The following is a 25415-nucleotide window of genomic DNA, read 5'->3' on the forward strand; positions in this document are numbered from 1 at the left end:
TGTAACCCAAAGTGTAAATTCTTGAGGGGATGGATACCCCATCTTCCATGACGTGATTATTACTGATTGCATGTGTATGTCAAAATATCTCATGTGTGCCGTAAATATATACACCAACTAGGTATCCGCAAGGATAAAAAACAAAAAGATTAAAAAAACTAGTAATAAAGCAAAGGAGACTGTATTTTCAAGAGTTGTAAAATAAGTTATTATTTTGAATATAAAAATACATTTAAATTAAAACTGTTTTTTTCTTAGAATGAACAAAGAATAGCATCTATCTTCATTATTTTTTGGGGGGTGTGATTTTTCTGGCAAAAGTATATGCTGGCATTATACAGGAGCCTCCAGTTCTTGTTCGAGTTTCATACTCCAGTGATGATCATTTTTTGAAAAATATTTGAGAACTTCATCAATTTTCCCAAGGGCCTCTCCTAATTCCAGGATATCAGCCCATTCTTCTTTGAAGTAACTTATGTCACCATCCTTGCAATTTTCTCTTCTTCCGTTGACTGTTTTATTTCTAGCAGCCCTTCATTCATCAACAGCTTTCCATGTGATTGAACAGTGCTTCAACATCAGTGTGATTGGCTTTATGGATTCTTTTCATAAGATATTCAATTTTATTTTAAAAGTAATTGACATCGTGTTGATGTTTATTATGATTAGGGAATGACTGACCAACAAAGATGCTGACTCAAAGGGTGAAACTAAACACCAGTGCTGAGTGAGGTGGCATGTTTGAGAGGGTACAAATTTTAAAAAGTGAAAATTCATTTAGTGAACATTTTCATATTAAAAATGCATTGGCTTCCTTACCTAGGTTCATAGCTTGGACACTTGGATGGTGAGGATCTTTTTTAGTGGGCGGACTGAATAAAAGCTGCAGTGCCTTCCAATCCTTTTATTCCATGTTTTAGGATCCGAAGCACATTATGGCCATACTCCTTCAATTGAATTGGTTAACACAAAGTGGGAATGGTATGGATAGCAGATTTAATTTTTTTAACCAAAAAGTATTAAATATTAACTATTTATCATTTTTAAAAGATATACCTATGAGCAAGCTGCACCTACTTGAACATAAGCTCCTTGAGAAGGTTTTCCATCTTGGGAAATCCAGAGGCAAGAACATGGAAGTTCCTGATATAGAAACACTCAACAAATGTCAGTTGACTGCTCACAAACATGGTAGCCTGCTATAGAGAGATCCTTTCATTAATTAACTCTGTTGCCTTGATAATTGTTCACCTCTCAGAATCTCAACTGGACAATGAAGAAATGGGGCTGATTAATCTCCAAGACTCACGTGCAGCTCTAACATTCTATGATTCCATTTCATCCTAGGTATTTCAAGAGAACCACTTTTTAACACATTTTCTAGAATTCCAGAGTAAGTCATAATAGTTGTAATTTGGGAAAATATAAGATTTATTCCTAGGCCAGTGAATTAGCCACATTAGAGTGGACATTTATTAATTTGTTTATTCATTTTTGTACCTTGATTTTGAGTGATGACAATATATTTAAACTGCATGGAATTTGATTTTCAAAACTGGAAACCACAGGTGTAAATGGGACGATCCTGATGATGATAGATTCTTGTGCCTGGAACAAAAAGCACACCATCTCACCAAAAGAGAACACTGCACAGTATATAGGTGGTAACGCTTTTCATTCACTGTGGGGATTTGTTCTGCACAAATAAAATGCACATTTTAACAATTTATCAGCACAAATATGCATGACTGCTTGCTTTTCTTAGCCTGTCATTTGTTCTGGGGGAACGATGAGGACTTGATTGGCCGGGGTGTTTTAGTATCTGCTCAAGTTTTCAGGGCCAATGTCGAGTTTGTTTTGGCCAAGACTCTGCATTCGTGTCAGGCCATAACTAAGCGAGGGTGTGATAGGATTAAAGCTTCACAAAGCCCCCACCTCCCCATAACCCAGCTGATTTGAGGGTTTAGTTGCATCACGGTTCATGGCCTGAGAAGCCTTGTCTCCCACCTGGTCAGCGAGTATTACTAGAAACAGGAACATTTCCTCAATGCTTATCATTCAGCCAGCAGGTCACTGGAATAGAGGGTTTTGTTTTCTGGACAGTGTCTCATACTTTGGATATAGGTCCTGGAGGCGAACATTCTACAGGCTCTGTTTTCTTCTTTGTAAGTCCTCCATTTGGCACTGGATTACACGTGATCTCACTTTGCTGCCTAACAACTTCAAACGTGTGGCCTTGTCTACCCCCACCAGGATTTAAAAAACCTCCAGAGTAGGAACTGTGTTTTCTACCCAAGTACTGTACCCAATTAACACGTCTAAAGTATACACAAATGGTCTCATTGCGGTGGTGGAAATGTCAGTACTGTTTTCTTATTTTTTAAAAATTTTCCAAGATTAAAAATGTATTTTATTATTATATTTATACTAAGACAAACTAAGTAGATGCAATGCCTTTGTTGTTCCGTTGAATTCTATTATTTTGCCCCTGCTCCCAGCTCACATAGCCCCATGTTAGCTGTAATAAGAGGTATGCAACAATCTTGGCCTTTTCCAGAATTTTATGGAAGAGTTAATCACAAACGAATACTCTCTTTTTTTCCATTTGAAAATGTTTTGTTGTTGGAAAGCATCCAATGAAAACATTCTTTTGGAAGTGTCTGAATCTTTGAATCCCTGATTCACATTTCTTAAGATATTTTTAAGCACCTAATTGCCTGTGGGAAACTGCAAAAAATAATTGCAAAGACACCTTCTACCAAGACACTAAAAATATGTAATCTAAGACAATCACGGGGATGTGAACATAGAAGGAGAAAAGAGAAAATAAATGTAAATGTTAAACCAATTCTGTAAACTGTTGATGTCAAATATGAGTCAGAATTCAGAAAAATTTTGAGAGAGGGGAGCAACAGCATTTTGAGAAAAGAATAGGGATGAGGGTTGTGGGAGTTTGCAATCTACCCTTCATGAGATCAAAGAGAAGCCATCAGATCTTTTCAGGATAATCAGGATCGCCTTTGAGAATTTGTGGGGTTTTAGAAATTATTTTAATTATATAGAGAGAAGATTAGTCAATTTTTCAGAGAAAAAGGATGGCATCCATGTATATAACACAACTTTGAAGAAGACACAGGGATCCCTACATCAATAATAATTCAAGTCCTCCTTGAGCTGCACAACGCTTTGAGATCATTCATTTGACTGACACTAGTTAAGCATCAGCTCTGTGGGGCACATTAGTTGGGCACTATGCATGGGCCCTAGGCACTTTGGCCTTTAACCTAGACTGTGTTCATGTGAGGGTAGTGTCTTAGTCTCATGATACAGATGACTATGATTGTATGAAAGTTATAGAGAAGTACATGACCTGGTCTCAAGGAGCTTCTGTATAGTCAATAACAGAACATTTACACATATGAAATAGCTGCTAGGTAAAAGATACTATAGCAAACATCAGTTTTTCAGAACTGTCAAAGATTGAGTCATTCTGGAGAGTTCAGTTTTCTGGACATCTGAGAGACTGTCTCTTAAAACATAAGATCGTAGCATTAATAAAATTTGCAGTTGTACTTAGCTCCAATACAGTAGTTCACTGAGGACCTATTGAAGTGTATACATAAGATAATTTATTTTCTACACTAGAATTATTTATATTTTATTGTACTTGTATTTTATGATTTTTCTATCTCCTCCCTTGTAATTGGTTTGTGAATGTACCTTTTAATTTGCTGATAATTATCTATCATGGGCTTAAGAACAAACTAACTAATCTTGTAGGTTTGGATATAAAATTCCCAACAGATTAACTCTAAGTAAGTCCAAGGGTTTCTCCTTTTAGGCAAATGCTCACCCTGGTAGGTAGGCTATTCAGAATCCTTTATTCCTTCCTGTTTTAAAGTTGATTTTTGGATCCTAGATTGTACTCTAGAGAATTAAGATATCAAGAGACTTGATTGCTAGATGGATGCAGTATTGTTGTACTAAACGGAATATCACTGATCCCTAAAATATTACAGGCACAGTTTTTGAAGTTATGTGTGAAAAGTAGACAGACAATTTTGAGCAGCAGTATGAGAGAAGGGCAGCAGGTGTGGAGGAGTGTTTCCTCTGGAAAGTAAGGAATCAGATTTTATTGCAAGTACTTTAGGGATTATTGATCTTCATCTATGAAGGATGACATTGAAGCCAAGAGAGGTTAAGCTGGTTGTTCACTTCTTCAATCTCACGCAGAACCAATTCTAAAGACCTGGTCTTTTGACTCTTAAGTCCTGTACTTGATGTATTTATCATCACTGATAAATGAATAGATGTTTCTGAATGGAACCAAAGAAAGTATGTCAGGAGAGCCAGATTGAAACATTTATTTACATGACAAAAGAAGGAAAGGAAGGAGAGAGATGCCACCTTCACAACCAAAGTCTCCTTCACTCCCCTTCTCTACTGAGGAAGCTAAAGGCACTCATGCTCTGGTCTTCTCTTGTAGACTCTCCATTGAGAAAGTCAATTACTAACTCCCATTTCTGGCAGTGGCAGGCTAGAGCACTTGACCAGCCATCCAGAGCTGATATTGTGCTAAGGTATCACCAGGCTAACAAAGGAAGGGAAAAGAGGATCTATAGAACGAAAATGGTTGTGGAAGCTACTTTTGCCATGATGGCATTTGAGCCAAAAATTTTTTAAAAAATCAACTTTAAAGGTATAATTTGCGACCAATGGAAATCACCCATTTTAAGCGTTCAGTTTCATAAATTTTGACAAATGTCACAAAACTACTTTTACTCTCAAGAATTGTAATATTTCCATTAACCCCCAAGATTTTCTTGTCCTCCTTTGTAGCCAGTCTTCTTCCTCCATCCCAGGCCCAGACAGTCATTGATCTGCTTCTTGACACTCAAGTGTTGCCTTTTCTAGAATTTCACATAAATTGAACCATACAATATGGAATCTATGGTTTCTTTTATTAATGTGTTAATAAGGTGAATGACACAAATTGATTTTCAAAGGCAAAAAAAAACCATTGCCTTCCTAGGATAAACCACACTTGGTCATAATGGATTGTTATCCTTAAACTGATGGATTTGATTTGTGAATATTTTAAAATAATTTTTATTTATATTGAGGAAGGATATTGGTCTGCAGTGTCCTTTTCTTGTGATGTGTCTTTGGTTTTGATAGCAGGGTAATGCTGGCCCCATAGCATTTGAATTAGGAAGTATTTCCTCCTCTTCTGTTTTCTGGAAGACTTTATGTAGACTTGGGTTTATTTCCTCCTTAAGTATTTTTGTGGAATTCATTAAAATATCCTGAGTCTGTTTTTTTTTTTTTTTCTTTTTGGAATGGTTTCTGATACTGAATTACATTTATTTAATAGATGTAAGGCTATCCATGTTATGATGAATGCTATAGTGTTAAAAGCTAGATTTTGTTGTATTACTTTCAAGAGTACTGGGCCTCAGCCAGTAATCCCAGCACTTTGGGAGGCCCAGGTGGGCAGATCACTTGAGGTCAGGAGTTCAAGACTAGTCTGGCCAACATGGCGAAAACCTGTCTCTACTAAAAATACAAAAATTAGCCAGGTATGGTGGTGCATGCCTGTGGTTTCAGCTACTCGGGAGGCTCAGACATGAGAATTGCTTGAACCCAAGAGGAGGAGGTTGCAGTGAGCCAAGATCATGCCACTGCACTCCGGGCTGGGTGACAGAGCAAGACTCTGTCTTAAAAAAAAAAAAAAAAAAAAAAAAAGGTGTTGGGCCTTCATTGAAGTTATGTTGCTTATAGATGAGTTTGACCCTTTTGAGGCTTGCTTTTGGGCTTTTTTTAGGGTGTGGGTTCAGTGTAGCTTTTGTTCTAGGATTAATTTATCCTTACTACTAAAGCATGATTCTTCTAAAGACTACCCAGTACCTAGTGGTGTACTGGTAAATGTTTAACAACTGGTTCTCTGGGAAAAAATAAAAATCTATTTGTAACATTTGCTGATTTTCTATCATGGCCAGTCTCCATCTACCAATGTGACATCAAACAACTCTCAAAATTCCTGAAAGCTTAGCAATCAGCTGTCTCAAACAAGGATAAACCTGCCCCAATACCTCACTGCCAATGCCTACATAGTATGAGGTCTCTCCTCCCTGTCTGCCCTGTCTGGTCAAAACATGAAATGTTCCTAGCTTTTCATAAACTCTGGAAGTTGTTTCATCTGCTGCTGCTTTCTGGTGGTTCCTTCTGCAGCCTCATGGAGTTTTACTCCACATGTGTGCAACTAAGGGAGCAGCCATAGGCTCAAGTAGAAACCTCTGAATACCCGCAGGGCACTATTCTAACATCTGACATCTTCACCATTCTGACATCTGAAAATGGTTGTCCAATATCTAAAAAACGGTTGTCCAATATCTGAAAGCAGTTGTCTAATATCTGAAAACAGTTGTCTAATATCTGAAAGCGATTGTCCCATATCTAAAAACGGTTGTCCAGTATCGGAAAATGGTTGTCCAGTATCTGAAAACGGTTGTCCAGTGTCTGAAAACAGTTGTGCAATATCTGAAACAGTTGTTTCACGTGTTTGGTCCAGTATTCTGATTATTTTTGGTAGAAAGCCAATTCTTATAGCAGTTAATCTTCAATTTGGGCAGATTTAAACTTTGGTATCAGCTGGGCGTGGTGGCTCATGACTGTAATCCCAGCAATTTGGGAGGCTGAGGTGGGTGGATCACCTGAGGTCATAAGTTCGAGACCAGTGTAGCCAACATAGTGAAATGCCGTCTCTACTGAAAACACAAAAAATTAGCTGGATGTGGTGGCAGGCACCCGTAATCCCAGCTACCAGGGAGTCTGAGGCAGGAGAATTGCTTGAACCCTGGAGGCGGAGGTTGCAGTGAGCCGAGATGACACAAGTGCACTCCAGCCTGGGCAACAAGGTCAAGGTCTCAAAACAAGGTCACTCCGTCTCAAAAATAAATAAATGAGTAAATAAATAAAAATAAATAAACTTTGGTATTGATGACCTCCCTTCGATAGGTTACCAAAGACAGGTTAACAAGGAAAGCAAGATTGTCCAGTGTCTCCTACCTTCTATCCTTCTATCTTTGTCAGGGACAATGATCTTCCTACATAAACTTTAAGAGGAATTAAAATTAAAGAAGAGGAGGAAATATGAGATACCTTCTCTTAATGACTGCAGATCTTCTAGCCTAAAAAATGACGTCGTGTGCCACGTAGAAAACTTGTGGCTGAACGTGTCCAGCTCTTGTTGCTGGTGATATTTGAAGGACCATAGACAATGAGAATGGTATCAGAAGTTTAGAGATAGACAGCTGTGGTTCTAGATTTTGAAACAATAAAGAAGACATGTTGATCCCATTATAGACCAATGAAGTTGACATTGAACTTAGAAAGGTTCTAAAGTACTAGGCTCTGAATAAATTATTAGAGGAATTATTCCTAAGAACCTAAAAAAGGAATTATCCATACTAGGCATCAGCTTATGACCAAAGACATAAGTCATATCAGGCTGAATATATGTGTAATGTCTGTCACATGATAGAAACTCAGAAGATACTGATAAAATGGGTGAATAAATGAATAACCAAATTCCTTTCTTTTGATGGACTACAAAATTCATAGTTCAGGAAAGTGCAGCAGAGAGTATACCTGGCTTTTGACAAAACACTGGATAATTCAGTAAATGACCTCTCTGAAGAAGCTAGACCATAACAGAATGGTTCAATGGATCACCTGTAGTGGACCAGCCATTCTGCCAGTTTCAGGAGTTGCAAACAGAACTAGTACATGGTCCATACAATTTAGATTTAGACTTAGATCTAGAAACTGCTAATATCAATATGATGTGTGGTTGATAATGGTAGAAGAACACAGAGGCTGCACTGAGAACTCAAACAACAGGAAAAGAGGCACCTGGGTCAGCTTGAGGGGTTACAGAACGCTTTTTAGAGGAGGTGACCCCTAAAATGAGACTTGAATGGTGATGACTATGTCTGTAGTATTCATTCTGCTGTTTACTTCTTCCTGAGTGGATTCCAATTTTGGTGCTTTACATTTTAAGTTCTGTATCATGTTGGGTAGTTTTTCCCTTCATGTCTGCTCCAACCACTTTATCTTGTGGAAATTCCTCCCCAATTTGGGTATTAACGTACCAATCAGCATGCAGTTTTCATTTTCATACTTTTCTGAATCTCCTCGGACATTTTAACGGAAATTGAGAGAGACAGAATCAGAGACTTAGCAATTGCTTAGCAATCCCCCTTAGTGGGGGAGTCACTTGACCTCAGAAGTTCAAGACCAACCTGGGTAGCATAGTGAGACTTGTCTCTACAAAAATAATAATAATAAAAAATCATCAGGTATGGTGGCACACACCTGTACTCCTAGCTACTTGGGAGGCTGAGGAAGGAGTATCACTTGAGCCCAGGAGTTTGAGGTTGCGGTGAGCTATGATGGTGCCACTGCACCCTAGCCCGGGCAACAGAGCAAGAGCCTGTCTCTGAAAAAGAAAAAAGAAAGATGACAGTGTCTCACAGGACTGGATTCTCTGGATATTCTTTCATGGTTTGGATACTGTGTCAGCATGAGAATCAGTAAAAACAAGCAAGAGAATCTTAAAAAAAAAAAAGAAGAAAAAATGATCTCCAGCATTGTCACCACCAATGACCCCTTCTATTTTATCCCTTGCATAAATCAGGCTTTATGAGATATCTTATAAATACATAATATTTAATAATTAATAAGAATTGATTTGAGACACATGCCATTGCAAAGCAGAGTTTCTGGCTAGCATAAAATATCTGGTTGGAATTCATAAAATTTAGCTAAAAGCAAAAAGTCTTAATAAGCATTTCTTGGGAACTTACTATCTGTCAGGCACTACCCTAAGTGCCTTCCCTGCATCAAATCAGGTGAACCTCAGAAGCAGCCTATGCAGTAGGTACTGTTATCACCCCTGTTTTACTCATGAGGAAACAGGTTCAGGGAGGTTAAGTAAACTGGACAAGGTTTTACACCTGGTGAATTGTGATGCTGAATTGAAATTCAGACAGTCTGGCTCTAGACTCTTAACTTTGTAATGCACAATTGACCCTTGAATTAGACCTTGTTGTGGTTTGAGTGCAAATGAATAATTTCTGATACTTTCTGAAACAATAAAAATAGCACACAGACATCAATTACTACCTTTGGGGGCACCCAAGTAGACGCCTCTGCTCTAAAACCAGAATACTGATTTGTGTCCTGAGCCCTGCCTTGAATGAATGTTACATGCTCCCCATCATTATTAGAGAGCCCAAGAATTGCTAAGACATTATCAGATACAACCATGATATATTAATCGACAATACATAGAGATGGGGCAGTGCTATATAGCGGGCTTGTAGCTCAACCAGAGTTTCATTTTTAAAAGCTGGGCCTATTGAAAGAGAAACACCTCTTCCAATAGACTATTATCCTGCAAATATGTATTTAGGGACATTTGAAATTGTTCTATTTACCTAATCATCTCTAATGGCTACTTTGGATCTATGACAGCTGTATGTGTAAATATGGCTCTTAGATCTTTCTCAATGTATGATACTGGTCCAATAGACCATAACAACTTCTTCAGGGAACAGGATTTCCTTGAAGCAGAATCTATGGAGTATCAAACAGGGCTCACAGTGCTTTAGGAGTTGCTTCCGAGGTCATTTCAGAATGCTCTCCTCAGAACTCCTTGTCAAAAATTATTAGGACATTTGGGTATATACCACTAAGATCTGAATATCAATAAACGTGAAAGCCAAACATAGATTTTTTTTTTTTTAATGAGAACAGAGTCAGGATGATTCTTCATGGGCAATAAACAGATAATAGGCAAGGAGAAGTAATGAAAAAAGAGTTTGTGCAGCCAAACCAAATATATTAAGCAACAAAGCTATGATAATAATACTGGTTACTATATAGTTAAGTAGAAATTGCTGATTTTAGACAGAGGGAACACAGATATTATTCCAATATATTCTAGCATATTGAGAAATGATTAACTTGACTGGTGAAGTTCACCCCTCCCTGTGATATAACAGGACATGAATAATTGCCTCTCCTCAGCTGTGCCTATGGGACTATGGCATAGCTTTACAAGACCCTGCTCAACTTTTATGTTAGTTTCCTGTGGTTGCTGTAACAGAGTATTACAAACTGGGTGGCTAAAAACAACAGAAATGTATTCTATTGCCATTCTGGAAGCCAGGAGTCAGAAATCAAGGTGTCCACAGGGCCGTCCACACTCCTCTAAAACCTGTATGAGAGTCTGGGCCTGTGGCTCACGCCTACAATCCCAGCACTTTGGGAGGCCAAGGTGGGTGGATGACTTGAGGTCAGGAGTTTGAGACCAGCCTGGACAACATGGTAAAACTTCTACTAAAAATACAAAAATTAGCTGGGTGTTGTGGCATGCACCTGTAGTCCCAGCTAATCAGGAGGCTAAGGCAGGAGAATTGCTTGAACCTGGGAAGTTGAGGTTGCAGTGAGCCGAGATCATGCCACTGCACTCCAGTCTGGGCAACAGAGTGAGACTCCATTACAAAGCAAAAAACAAAAAACAAACCAACAAACCCTGTATTGGAGGATCCCTGCAGCCTTTTCCTGGCTTCTGGTGATTTGTTGGTTACCCGTTACCTTTCTTGGTTTGCAGGTGCACAGTTTAAGTCTCTCTTCCTTTTATCCTATGTCATTCTCAGCGTGTATGTCTTCTCTTGGCATTCTCTTCCTTGTCTCTCTCTTTCCCCTTCTGGTAAGGACAGCAATTACATTGGATTAAACACCCACCCAAATCCAGTAGGGTTTTTATCTTAACTACATCTGCAGGACCCTATTTTCCAAATAAGGTTGCCTTCTGAGGTACTGGGGGTTGAGTCTCTAACATATCTTTTTGGGAGTCATATGCAATCTGAAACAGCCCCCATCCCTTCAATATCACTCTTCACTCTGCATTTGTGTAGTTGGCAGGTTTCTAGCCTCCGACTTGCGCCTGCACCATCCTGACCCTTACCATAGGCCACCTGATACTGTCATCTGTTCTGCACTGTGTCATCTGCTGTATGTCTTGCCCTCTGATTGTATTGTAACTCTTTGGTAAAGAATTCTTACTCAAACTTATTTCTCACAAAGCACTTAAAACAGTGATTTGCTATCAATAGCACCTTCTACTCTTAGAGCAACTTTATACTTTTAAAAATTCTTTCACATACATTATCTGGCATGCTTCTTTTAACCTTCCTGTGTGGTAGATTGGATTGATGGTATTATCCTAATTTTATGTCAAAGGGGATTAAGATCCAGAGAGGCGAAGTGACATGCCAAAATACTGAGACAGGTGGCTTGGGCTAGTCTCAGCACCTTGTATTAAAAAACTTCTTCTTCTCATTCTGTATAATCTGATTTGTAATGAACCAAGAGTCCTTCTGGGAAAACAAAACAAAACAAAACAACATAAAACTCCTTACTCTCAGGGCGAAGCGCCTGCAACGAATGAGAGGAGGGAGGGGACAATGGCTGAATCTAAAGTCTGTCTTTTCTGTGAGTGCAAGCAGGCTGGAAGAAAGTTGCAAAACCACACAGCCTTCCTGTTTCCTCAATCAGGCCTTGCTTTTTTCCTCCAGCATAGCAATGAAAAACCTTGACTTTTCTTAAATTTCTGACCCCATGACCTATTCCCACAGTCTGAGATGGCTGTTTCTCTGCCTTTTTTTTTTTTTTTTTTAAATAAAAAGTATCCAGTGTAAACTCCTTCAACATCCTTCCACCTACCTGAAAAAAGTCTAGAAGTGGGGAGGAGAGGAGAAAGGGTGAGTGTGAACGGGGACAGAAGTTAATGGTATCTGACTAAAGGTCAGTTGACTAGAGCTGCATTAGCTGGAAGGACTGTGCAGCCTCTTTGGGCACAGCCTAGCCCCAGGGAGCTGCGCAGGGATAGGAGGCAGCCTGCTTTGAGCACGAAGGTGGCAGAGGAAGGAGCCCCTGTTTGAGAAGAAGCTCTCATGCTGTGAACATCTCCTTTCACTTTTCCACTTCTTTCTCTCTTTACTGGAACTCATGAAGGAGAACTTGGAAAATCATAATTAGCTTGGAGAAGATAAAAGAGGTCCTCCTTGGTGGGAGGGTGAGGAGAGCGATGGAGAGGGAGAATGAGACTTTAGACAGTGAGGGAGAGGAGGAGGAGGAGGAGGAGAAGGAGGAGGAGGAGGAGAAGGAGGAGGAGGAGGAGGAGGAGGAGAGAGAGAGACCAACCGCTGGCACACAGAGTAAAAGACATAGATAGTACTAAGGAGAAAAACTTAGCAGCTTTTCTCTGACCACGATAAGCTGCTAGTTACAGTGTGAGGTGATGCTTGCTACTCCAAAAGGATGTATTGTAACCAGGCTTTTATACTGTGAATTCTCTCCTTGATACTTTTGCTTCCAGACTTTCTCTCTATTCCTATAGGCTGAGTACCATCTAGCAGGGACTAGGAAGGTGGTTTCACAATTAAATTGAGAGAGGAGAAGCGGGGAGAGTGAGAGAGATCATATCAACTATCATGGAAAAACTTAAGTTGAAAGGCACTCCAAGTTTAGACATACAATCTGTTTGCATAAATGAGGAATGCAAAGAAAATTTGGGGACAGATTCTTCGAGAGTGTATGACAAGCTAAGCTGTGGTTTGGGCTCTTAGAAGAATGCTAAAACCCCAAATGAAAAGCCAAGCAGAAGAAGAGCAAGGCTTGCATGCAAGATATTTCTATCTACTCTACATACCCACCCTCTCCTCATGCCTGTGTGCACTCTGTGACACACACACACTTGCCCTCATGCACACACATACACACACCAGTCTTCTCTAACACTCCTAGACCTGAATTTTAGCCAGAATCTAAGGACTGGAGCTCTGAGCAGGGGCAGGGTTACCTCCACTGTCCTAGTTCAGCTGTAATCCAACGATCCTCATTCACAAGTGAACTAGGGGGTCTTGAAAATATATGTCACAAGTCTTGAGGGTTCCAGGAGCCTCAGGACTCTAAAAGCAATGAGGGATTCAGGCCATGTGTCCATGTGCTATGATGACGAAATAGACCAAGGGTAATGAAAGGTTATTAGCATGGAATAAAAGTTGAAGCTTGGAACTCAGGAGGCCTGATTGCAACCTGTACCTCTTCTCTAAGCAAAGTGCTATCTTCTGTATCCGTTTCCCCTTCTGCAAAGAAATGTATTTTCCTGTGTTTTAGCCAGTGTTTCTCAAACTGTAATGGGCATACAAGGCACCAGGGATATTGCTAATGGGAAGATCCTGATTCAGCAGTTCTGGGGTAGGCCTTGGGGGTCTACGTTTATAATAAGACCCCGAGCTGCCAGTAACCTACATAACACCTTTGCCTGAATTAGAAAAGGTGTCTCCCTCTGGGCAGATGCAGTCCAGTGGGTGCCTTTGTAAAAGGAATTCTTTTCCTGTGCAGTTTTACTAGTGATGTGCAGGATGTATTTCAGTCCCTGCATTTCTTAGGACAGTGCCTTTGAGCAGTGCACAAGTTGCCCATCTGCACATGGCAGTCCTCACCACGTAGACAGATGTCTCCTGGACTACTGCGAAGACAGCCTTGCTTCTGATCCACCTGAGATGTTCTGCTACTCTCCTTCCTTCACAGCACAACTCAGCCGAGCCCATCAAGGCATTTATTCTAACTCTCATTCTTTTAGAAATACCTGTTTTGTTTTGCTTTGTTTTCCAGAGACTGCCAGAATGACATGTAGGAATGAACTTATTCCTTCTCTACTTAAAGAAGAGAGCTTGGGTCTTGGTTCCTCACCCTCCAACGTACCCCTACTTAGCCTAGCGCTCTCTCTAAGGGCTACATGGCTGATCCCCTCCACTGCTTTTGCTGGAGTTCTTGCCTCTAGGGTTTTGTATCTCACATCATTTATTAATTCAGGATCTAAACAACTAAGCTCCTGTACCTGGTCTCAGTACGTGATTATTATGTGGTTTTCTCAGATCTTTTGTTTTTCATCAAATATTACCCCTCCTTTACATGGGATCAGACATAAAGGCAAATAGCCAATTGCTTGAGATTTCACTAAGCTTGGTGTTTACCTTGGATGGCAGCGTTCAGCGAGGTGTCCAACTCTGAAAGGTTTTCTTAGCCACACCCCTGCCTGGGCTGCCTTGTTCTGTCCTGTCTATCACTGGGGAGAAATTTAAAAATATGTATTTGTCTCCCCAGCGTTGCTGGATTCTTTTCCTTTATAGGAGCTTAAGGTCAAGGCTGGGAGAACAATGGACCCAGTTAGGAGAAGCACCCACAGCAAAACTTTGAGGTCAGCTGTCCTGGGCTTTCTTTGAAGGGTTTAGTGCTACGTATTCACATATCTCTTGAAAAGAAACTTTCTGCCAAGGACAGAAAATTCTGATTTCTCTTAAGTAGCAGATTGAAAGGAGCAACAAAGTGGCACAGGAAGATCACCGTGCTGAATCTGGAGGGTTAGGTTCTATTAACTCTGGCTACTGGCTCGAATTTTCTGTTATATCTATATAATGATGCAATAGAATTAATAACTTTAAAGGTAGCTTCTAGTTTTAAAGTTGTAATACTCTATGAAATTTGTTGGCTTTAACAATGTATTTTCTGTGAAGCTAAATTTATGGGGCTAAAAAAAACCCTGCATTTTGAAACAGTGGACTAATTTGTAATCTAATTTATTTAACCGAGGATAACTTTGAAAAAGTTAGTTACATTATATTTTAGTTCAGAAATAATGGATTTGGGGCTTTAAGAAGTTCTAATTTCATTGCTATTTGGCCCCAGAGTTCAGAAGTTGAATTCCTACCAATAATAAAAGACCATGGTGCTAGAGTAGGGTATATGAACAATTGTGTTTGACACAAAGTGATCAAGTTATTTTTAATTTAGTTTACTTACTGGAAACAAGTCAGTCATTTAAATAATATTCAAATGTGTATAAATCAAACTGATGTAAACAAAAAAATGATCTCTCTTAAAGACCAAAACCAAATAGAAAAAAGATATTAACAGAGTGGACTGCACACAGAAAGGAATATACAAATGGTTCTTGAACACACGAATAGATGTTCAATTTCACTCATCATAAGATAAATGCAGGCCGGGCGCAGTGGCTCACGCCTGTAACCCCAGCGCTTTGGGAGGCCGAGGTGGGTGGATCACAAGGTCAGGAGATCGAGACCACCCTGGTTAACATGGTGAAACCCCATCTCTACTAAATATACAAAAAAACTAGCCGGATGAGGTGGTGGGCGCCTGTAGTCCCAGCTACTCAGGAGGCTGAGGCAGGAGAATGGCGTGAACCCAGGAGGCAAGAGCTTCCTGTGAGCCAAGATTGTGCCACCGCACTCCAGCCTGGGCAACAGAGCGAGACTCTGTCTCAAAAAAAAAAAAAAAAGATAATGCAAAATAAAACTATCTCAGGTTACCGCTTATCACCTATAAGGTTAGCAAGGATCAGAAAGTTTGATAACACAGCCTAAATTATCTACCAGTAAGAGTGTGTTTAAATAAATTATGATATATCAATACAATGAAATAATATTCAGATGTAAACAAAAAAGTAAAAATTAAAAAAAAAACACCCCCAAAATAAGAAAGCTTTTCTATGTACTGATAACAGGAAAGTTTCCAAAACGAGATTGAAATATAGGACAAGAAAGTAATGGTGTGTACAGCATGTCATCGTTTGTTTGGTTTGTATAACTAGTTGGGATGGGTTTCTTCTTTAGTTACACACATCTGTTTTCTCTCTGGCTTCTTGCTGAGGGTGATAGTTGTGATCAACCATGATGTACTTCACAGTGTGAATGAGATGCAGGCACAACGAGGAAGGCTGTTCTCTGGTGTGTTGGACATTTGTGTGTTTTCTTCCTTGAAGGAGATCCTCCTTTCTTTTTTCCTCCATGTCTGCTGCAGCAGGTGGTATAGACTAGAGTCCCTTTCAATGCTACTCTGATGCTCCGTTAGTCTCTCCCACCTACTGCTTTTAGAGTGCAGTTACATCTTGGGCATACAGGATGCCCAGAGGGATGGAAGTGGGGCTGGGGGTGGGAAGAGCTTAACTGGCACAGTTATTCCAGGAAGAGCTCCAGAGCTAGATTTTCCAATCAAAGGGGCGTAGAGTTATTGCAAGAAAAATATATGTCACTGATGGAAACACAGGGAAATATATTACAATTTGTAATTTGAAAATAATTACAAATTTGGCTTCCTGTGAGCCAAATTTCAGAACTTTCTGGATCAATTGAAATCAAGAAAATAGTTAATTCTCTTTCATTACGTGCCCCATAATCACTCCCAGTGGCTCACAATTTTTCTTCCTATTTGCCCCAAGCTTGGATCTTCTCTGATACTCTCTAGGAAGGAGTTGCATTTGCTTCTGGTATTTTGTTTTGTGACGTTCCTGCTTCGCTTTCTCTGACCATGCAATCTCATTTTAAAAATTTTCCAGCACCGTCATTGTTCTGATCTTTTAAAAATATATTTTCTGACCTTTCAGTAGGGACTTGGGAGGGAGGGGGGTTATGACTGAGAGAACTCTTTCTGGCATAATGGTACATCTTGAGGGTTTGAAGTGTGGGGGCCAGAGGAACACAAGGTTGAGATATTACTTTCCCTGGCACCTTCTCTGCCAGGTTGCCCACACCTTTGTAAATAGCTCCTTTACTAAACTCTCACACTACCCATTTTGAGAGTGCTTCTTGCAGGGCCCCTGATTGATATGAACCCCATTTATAAGACAAAGAATAGTTGACAGCTGTCAACATTTGTAAGATTTTTGGTTCATGTGGTTTTCTTAAAGTCCAGCTTATATACAGTATTACCCAGACTATAGAGAGTATGGAGAAAAATTTTACTTTTGTCTGGCTACTATGAGCTAGAGGTTAGGCAGTGTATTAGTCAGCGTTCTCCAGAGAAACAGAACCAATAGGATCTTTATAGACACATAGATATTGGCCAGTTGTGGTGGCTTATGCCTGTAATCCCAGCACTTTGGAAGGCCAAGGCAGGTGGATCACTTGAGGTCAGGAGTTGGAGACCAGCCTGGTGAACATGGCAAAACCCCGTCTCTACTAAAAATGCAAAACTTAGCTGGACATGGAGGTGTGTACCTGTAGTCTCAGTTACTTGGGAGGCTGAGGCAGGAGAATTGCTTGAATCCAGGAGGCGGAGGTTGCAGTGAGCCAAGATCATGCCACTGCACTCCAACCTGGGTGACAGAGAGAGACTCTGTCTCAAAAAAAAATCTATCTATATATTATCTATCTATCTATCTATCTATCTATCTATCTATCTATCTATCTATCTTTATATGAAGGACTGGTTCAAGCAATTGTGGAGGCTGAGAAGTCTCTTGATATGCCATCCGTCTATAAGCTGGCAGCCCAGGAAAACCAGTGGCATTGTTCCAATTCAAGCTCAAAGGCCTTAGAGTCAGGGGAGCCAATAGGGTCAATTCCAGTCTGAGTCTGAAGGTCCACGTAACCAGCAATGTTGATGTTGGAGGGCAGGAGAAGATGGATGTCCCAGCTCAAAAAGACACAGCAAATTCCTTCTGCCTCTGCCTTTTTGTTCAATCCTTGACACATTGGTAAGGGTGGATCTTCTTAACTCAGTCTATTGATTCAAATGCTAATCTCTTCCATAAACATTGTCAGGGACACACCCAGAAATAATGTTTTACCACCTATCTGGACATGCCATGGCCCAGTTGAGTTAATACATGAAATTCACCATCACAGGGAGATTCAAAGTCATTCATTCACACATTCACTCTGCTAAGCCCTTATTTGGCTCCTGTCACATCATAAACTCTGGTTAGACCACAAGGAATATATAAAAGAAGGAGTGTATGGGATCTCTGCCCACAATGTGTTTCAAGCTGTTGATGAAAGCAAGACACTCACAAAAGAAAGAAACACAGGGTAATATAGGAGATGTGATTATAAAAATGGTTTATTAAAAGAAATTCTAGCACACAAAAGCTCAAAGAGTCATCAAGTATGGTTTTCATATTGGCAGAGAAGGTCCCAGAAGTTAAGTGACTAGTCTGGGGTTGGAATCAGAGCTGATACCTTGAGCCCAAGTCTTCCATCGTGTTCTTTCAGCTGCCACCTCCCTACCCTACACTGACTACCTCCCCTTTAACAAATATTCTGTTTACATGGGTGGCGTCATATTCCATGAAGTTAATCTAAGGCAGGATTATGGCTAACTGAAACTTCTAACAAGTACACAAGAACTTGTACATATGTGAATTATGGTAGTTTATATGTAATTTTAAAATATTGCAGCCACAGTTACTTTATAATCACAGGTGTGATATCCAGTGTAATTAGGGTGGATCAAGAACCAAAGAGAGGGAGAGGTTTGGTCTTCTGACAGCCAGGGGAATCCCTCACCACAACTCTTGCATGGGGCAACCCTTTTTCTGGCGTTATGTTCAGGCATTACTGGTGGTTATGTATATTGGCGTGACCTCTAAGAAGTGCAACCACTCTTGTTGTATGGATGCATCATCAAGGAGATCCTGTTCCCCACGGGAGCTTCAGAAATATACGTGTCTTTTAGAGCAAGAGGGCAGGAGCACGAAGGACCAACGCCCTCCTGAAGGTCCCAGTCACTGCTGACTTCCCAGTCTCCCTTGTGGTAGGATTTCTAATTAGACTCCACAGCCCTTCTCTGATCTTCAGAGAACTCCTGTTATTTCTTGGTAGAATTTCCAATGACTCTTGGCCTTTCAGACATTAACAACCCTAAACACCGATATCCAGGAAGAAAGTGGTGTTTGGAGATCCTGTATGGCCTCAACTGTGACTGGTACCAGGTGAGCTGATAGTGCAGCTCTTAGAGGACACCCTCTATCTCTGTGCCCCTATGTACACGTGGAGACAACTTCTGTCATCCACTAACACCTCGACAGGACACCTCAGGGCTTCACTCGTGGGATCTGATAGCAGATATTTATGCAGATAAAAGTACAGCAGATTCCTTCTGCCTCTGCCTTTTTGTTCAATCCTTGACACATTGGTGCCAAGGATAAAAGCAGAAATACTTCTGCTCCCTAACTGAGGAGAAATAGACACAGATATAAAAATATTTATGTGTGACTATTTCTATTTTCCTTGATATGGAACACCATATTTAAAAATGTGATCATAACTTTGTAATCAAGGATATAATAAATAAGATAAAAGGAGTGAAAAACATAACTAAATATGATTTATCACAGGAGTGTTGGAATTGTTTAACATTAAAAGATTCTCCAGTGAAATTGACCATAGTAGCATATGGAAAAGACAAAAGAACATACAATTATTTTTATAGATTCTGATCAAACCTTTGGTATAAAAGTTGATATCATACATGATGAAAGCAAACACAAAATCAAAATAGTTTTTTCCCAATTATGAATAAAAAGTAATTTGATAAAATATTTTAAACAAAATGTCAGAGTAAACCTCATAATGAATGGCCAAACACTAAAAATATTTCTGTATAATTGGAAACAAGTCAAGGATATCCCCAGTTGCTACTTTTATTGATCATTTTACTGAAGGTCCTACCAACTTAATGAGATAAAGAGTATAAGTAAAGGGAATATAGACTGGAAAGGAAAAAATAAGATTGTCAACGCAGACAGTATGACTATACACAAAACATTCCAGTGACTCCCACACACTGTTAGAAAGAATAATAATTATTGAATGTTTTGTCAATTGCCCCCAAATACACAGCATTCTGTACACCAGCAACACAGAAGTAGAAAAATGCAACTTGAAAAAAGATACCATTTTGAAGCATAACAAAAAACAATAAGGTACCTGGGAATAAATTGAACAAAAGATGTTAAAAAATCTTATGAAGAAAAGGATAAAATATTCTGGAAGGAAATAAGTTAAATGCAAGTAAATTAAGTAAAAATGACAATCCTCCCCTAAACAAATCCCCAAATGCAATGTAATTTCCTTTTTATTTTATCTTGTTTTTTTATTTCCATAGGTTTTTGAGACTAGGTGGTATTTGGCTACATAAGTTCTTTAGTGGTGATTTATGAGATTTTGGTCCACGTATCACCCGAGCAGTATACACTGAACCCAATTTGTAGTCTTTTATCCCTCACCTGCTTCCCATCCTTTCCCCCCAAGTCCCCAAAGTCCATTTTATCATTCTTACGCCGTTGCATCCTCGTAGCTTAGCTCCTACTTATGAGTGAGAACATACAATGTTTGGTTTTCCATTCCTGAGTTACTTCACTTGGAATAATAGTCTCCAAGCTCATCCAGGTGTCTGTGAATACCATTAATTCATTCCTTTTTATGGCTGAGTAGTATTTCATCATATATATATCTCTTATATATATTATATATATATATCACAGTTTCTTTTTTTTTCTTTTATTTATTTATTTATTATTGTTATTATACTTTAAGTTCTAGGGTACATGTGCATAACGTGCAGGTTTGTTACATATGTATACTTGTGCCATGTTGCTGTGCTGCACCCATCAACTCGTCAGCACCCATCAACTTGTCATTTACATCAGGTATAACTCCCAATGCAATCCCTCCCCCCTCCCCATGATAGGCCCCGGTGTGTGATGTCCCCCTTCCCGAGTCCAAGTGATCTCATTATCACAGTTTCTTTATCCACTCGTTGATTGATGGGCATTTGGGTTTGCTCCACATTTTTGCGATTGTGAATTGTGCTGCTATAAACATGGGTGTGCAATGAAATGTTTTCATATAATGACTTCTCGTCCTCTGGGTAGATACCCAGGAGTGGGATTACTGGATCAAATGGCAGTTCTACTTTTAGTTCTTTAAGGAATCTCCACACTGTTTTCCATAGTGATTGTACTAGTTTACATTCCCACCAGCAGTGTAGAAGTGTTCCCTTTTCACCACATCCACATCAACATCTATTATTTTTTTATTATGGCCATTCTCGCAGGAGTAAGGTGGTATCCCATTGTGGTTTTGATTGGCACCCAAATGCAATGTAATTGCAATCAAAGGTTTTATTGAGGGTTGTATGGCATATGCCTAACAGAGAAGGTAAAGTCCTAGCTCCCAGGATCTGTGAATGTGACCTTATTTGGACATAGAGTCTTCACAGATGTAATTAAGTTAAGATGAGATCATATTAGATCTCGCCCTAATCTTTATAGGAAGGCCACATGAAGACACAGAGACACACACTAGGAAGAAGGCTGGGTGATGTTGGCTGTGTGAGGATGGACACAGAGATTGGAGTGATACAGTTACAAGCCAAAGAACGCCAACCACTGCTAGAAACCACCAGAAGCTCAGGGAGAAGCATGGAACAGATTCCCTGCTCCCAGTCCCCAGAAGGAACCAACCTGCTGATACACCCTTTCGGACTTCTGGCCTCCAGAAGTGTGAAAGAACAAATTTCTGTATTTTTAAAAAAGTTTATAATAAGACTAGACTTATTCAATTCCGTAGTAAAAGTTTTGATTATAAGTAGCCAACAGTATAAAAAGTACAATATAGGTCTGTAGATTTATAATATATTAATACAAAGTGCACGACTGCATATAGTACATATAATACATCCCACAGGCGAAGAGAGGTGGAAGAGGAAGAAGAAGACCGTGGCTGAGGTCTAGTAATAAACAAATAAATACAGGAGTAGAGATGATCCATAGTATAGTATATTCTACCCCTAATACTGCAGCCAACATATACAAAAAAAATTTCAGAATAACTCAGGAGGATGATAATGGCTGGACTTTTGTAATTTGCCTCAAAGACTAGGGGAGAGACGACCCAGCTCACTGTATAGTCTGTGCATATGGTGGCTTGTAGCATGTAAGTTTTTCCCAAAAGAAGGAAATATAGAATGTTTAGATTCAGAACTATAAAACTACAGGGTACCCATAAAAGGTGGCTCACTCCTTATTGTTATACTATCCGATATTTAAAATGCAGTTTAAAAAATAAGCACGGAGTCTTGTTACTACAAGGTAGGCAAGTGCTTCTCCCTCATTATGAAAAGACTGAACTGGTGATACTTTTTCCTGAACATTCAGAAAAGAGGCAGTAAGAGTGCTTTGGTTTGGGTTCGAGTGAGAGGCTTTTCCTGAGGCTTTTAGGATTGAAGAGCTCTAAGTTCAGGTTATCTCAATGTTCAGAAAGCCTGAATAAAAGGAGCCAAACCAAAACCAACCCACTTAACATGAACACAAATCTCTTTTCTTTTAGTAAAATTTGCTTTTAATACAGAGTGAAAGAAAATAAAAACCTAATAGGCTGGAACAAGTCAAACACTCACTCTACACAGATAAAAGCCTTCACAAAGGTCAACTGAAGTAATCCAGAGCTGAAACTGAATTGTGCAGACTTTCAATGAAGTCATCAAAGTCATGTAACACAAGCAAAAGTCGATTATTTACAAACTCAGCAAGCCCTCTAAGAAATGTGCCCCAGGTAGCATTAACCTTTGTTTTGTGCCATCCTGAAGACTTGCACATTGTATTTTTTGGATAGTTTAACATTTTTAATGGGGTGTGTTCTCTACCATGTGGTAATGCTTTGGCCCTATTCCTGCAGGGTCTCACCTGTCTTGCCATTTCCCCAAGAGAAGCTTTGATTCTGCTTTAGAAGTTTCACGTACACTAAAATCTTTATCAAATGTTAATATGAAGGGAGATAGCACAGGATGCAACATATAGCATCAAGTTATCTGTCTATATATTGAGAAATTACTTTCTCCTCCGAGGTATTTGGAACAGAAAGCTCAGTCTGTCCTGCTTGATAATCAGTAGTACAGGTTGAATCACCAGAACCTAGGCAAGACCTTAATATTTCAAAATTATAAACAGCTACCTCTAGGGGCAAGTCCATGTTACTGAGTTATGACAAATTTATTTTCATAAGGGAAAACAAGTGTAGTCGGCCATCTTAAAAAATGCCCCAACCACTGGTTCTCAATACAGAAAGATTAAAAACTACAGTTTATCATAAACAAATTCCATCTTTGTCCCCTGAAACTCCCCTAGTTTCATTCATTAGAAGGGGATTAAAAAAAAAGAGTTAAAGAGTACTTTACAGCAGCATTCAGCTTTCCTATGAAATAGTCAGCGTCTTAAATATTATATACAACTCTTTTTTTAGTGAGCTAGACACTGGCTTCAAAGTTGGTGGGACTGAGGGAAAATCAACCCATTGAAAACTATTCTAGACGTTGTCTTTTGGCAGAATAGCAGGTATCCAAGTTAAAAATAGGAGGGTCAGTTTGTTGCTTTGTGGTCTTTTCAAAATTTAGATTTTTTTTTTGTTCCCCTTTTACATGAAAACCTCAGTCTCCAGTCCTGAGTGGGGATGGGCAGAGGCCCTGGCCCCTGTTCCTCTGGCTTCTGGCTTCTCAGCAGATGCTTTTTTCTTTTTTCCTTTTTTTTGGAGACAGGGTCTCACTCTGTCACCCAGGCTGGAGTGAGTGAGGTGGCATAATCTCAGCTCACTGCAACCTCCGCCTCCCGGGTTCAAGTGATTCTCCTGCCTCAGCCTCCTGAGTAGCTGGGATTACAGGTGCACCACTACGCCCGGCTAATTTTTGTATTTTTAGAAGAGACGGAGTTTCACCATGTTGATCAGGCTGGTCTCGAACTCCTGACCTTAGGCAATCTGCCTACCTTGGCCACTCAAAGTGCTGGAATTATGGGCATGAGACACAGTGCCTGGCCCAGCTTCTTTCTTTTGACTGCAGCAAGGCTTGAAGAGATGTGTGTAGATGAGGACTTCCCCAAAACAGTCTTTATAGATGACCTCACAACGTCTCTTCTGTCTTTTCCAGTATGTGAGCTCTAAAAAGGAAAAAAACTGGCATTCTGTCAGAACCAGAAACCACCTCTCTATCTGAGCTGTCATCTAACTGGTTACTGTTACAAGGAGATTGAGTTGGGGACGCATTTGAGGTGGTATTGTGAGCATCAGAATTAGGACGTTCAAATTTCTTCTGCAGTTTACTGATCTGGATGCTTTTTATCCTGTTCCCAGATAGAGTTTTCACTTTCTTTGGTTTCAATGCACTCTTTATACTGGGTCCAGGCCTTGTAACTACCACATAACTCTAGTTTTTTTTTTTTTTTTTTTAAATCCTGCTGGCACCTTCTTCCATCATTTTACAAGCAGGACACAGGCATTGCAGATGTCTCCTGAATAAGTCTCATAATCCAAAATGGCTCTGGAAGTCCTTTTCATAGCATTTACTGTCAGTGAATCAAGAACTGGAGGACTTAGCTTTGTAGATACAGCAGCCCCCTATATGCTGGTACATCTTTGGCTTATGAAAATCAAACATCTTTTCTTCTGGGCAATAGTCTTCCAAAAGCAGCTGTTCCACGAGCCATAACATCCCCAAGGTGAGGAGTGCACACTGGGCCAGCCCCGCCTCAAGCACCCCCTCCTCCTCAACTGCCTTGTCTAGCCAAATTTCTGTAGTTTTTAAGCCACCCAGTTTGCGACGCTTTGTTGCAGCCATTCTAGGAAACTAGTACAGGTTTCAAACTTGACAAGCTGATTATAAATCCTATTGAAGAGTAAAAGACTAAAAATAAACAAGAGGGAGGAAATGGAGGAGAACTTGCTCTATCAAGTATCAAGACTTGCTGTAAAGCTATGGTTATTGGAACAGTATTGATATTGACACACGGTTTCTAGGACAAATGACCTAAGCACAGGTCATTTGTCCACTTACTCATAAGTGGACACTTGAAATATGACAGACGAGACATCGAAATGAATGGAAAAGGATGAATTAGTCAATAATAGTGTTGAAACATTGGTTGTAAGTGGATCTATAAAACCAGATCCTTATATCCTACACAAAAGGAAACTATAAATGGATTAAATACTTAAATGTGAAAAGCAAACTCTAAACCATGTAGGAGAAAATAGAGAAAATCTTTAACTTCAGGTAGATCAAAACAGAAAAGATTCGACTATAAACAAAAAACAAAATGCCTTTAGTAAATTTTGTGCATGCAAAAAGAAAAAAGATTTGACTATAATGGCAAAAAGAATAAATTAGGCTATATTAAAATTTAAATGTCTTCAACAAAGGACATCATAAATAAAGTGCAAAGAAAGAAAATCCACTGATCAGGAGAAGAAATTTGTAATCCATATTCCTAGGATCCACAGAGAATGACTAAAAATAGAAAAGGCAAAGCAAAAAAATCTAATAGAAAAATAGACAAATGACATGAAGAGGCATGACATGAAGAGGAATCCCTAATGGCTAATACATTTATAAAATTATTCTCAACCTCACAACAATCTGGAATAAGAAAATAAGAATAACAGTGAGAACGATTTTATTCCTGTAACATTGGGAAAATGAAAGTCTAA

At 39.5% G+C, this 25415-nt stretch overlaps 1 pseudogene; it reads right to left on the reverse strand.

The window, feature by feature from the left end:
• The window catches only part of LOC112630135, a 63873-nt pseudogene extending 39489 nt beyond the window's left edge, over positions 1-24384 (reverse strand).
• Positions 24385-25415: the final 1031 nt, after the last annotated feature.

This window comes from Theropithecus gelada, chromosome 8 (genome assembly GCF_003255815.1).
Source record: "Theropithecus gelada isolate Dixy chromosome 8, Tgel_1.0, whole genome shotgun sequence".
NCBI classification, from domain to species: Eukaryota; Metazoa; Chordata; class Mammalia; order Primates; family Cercopithecidae; genus Theropithecus; species Theropithecus gelada.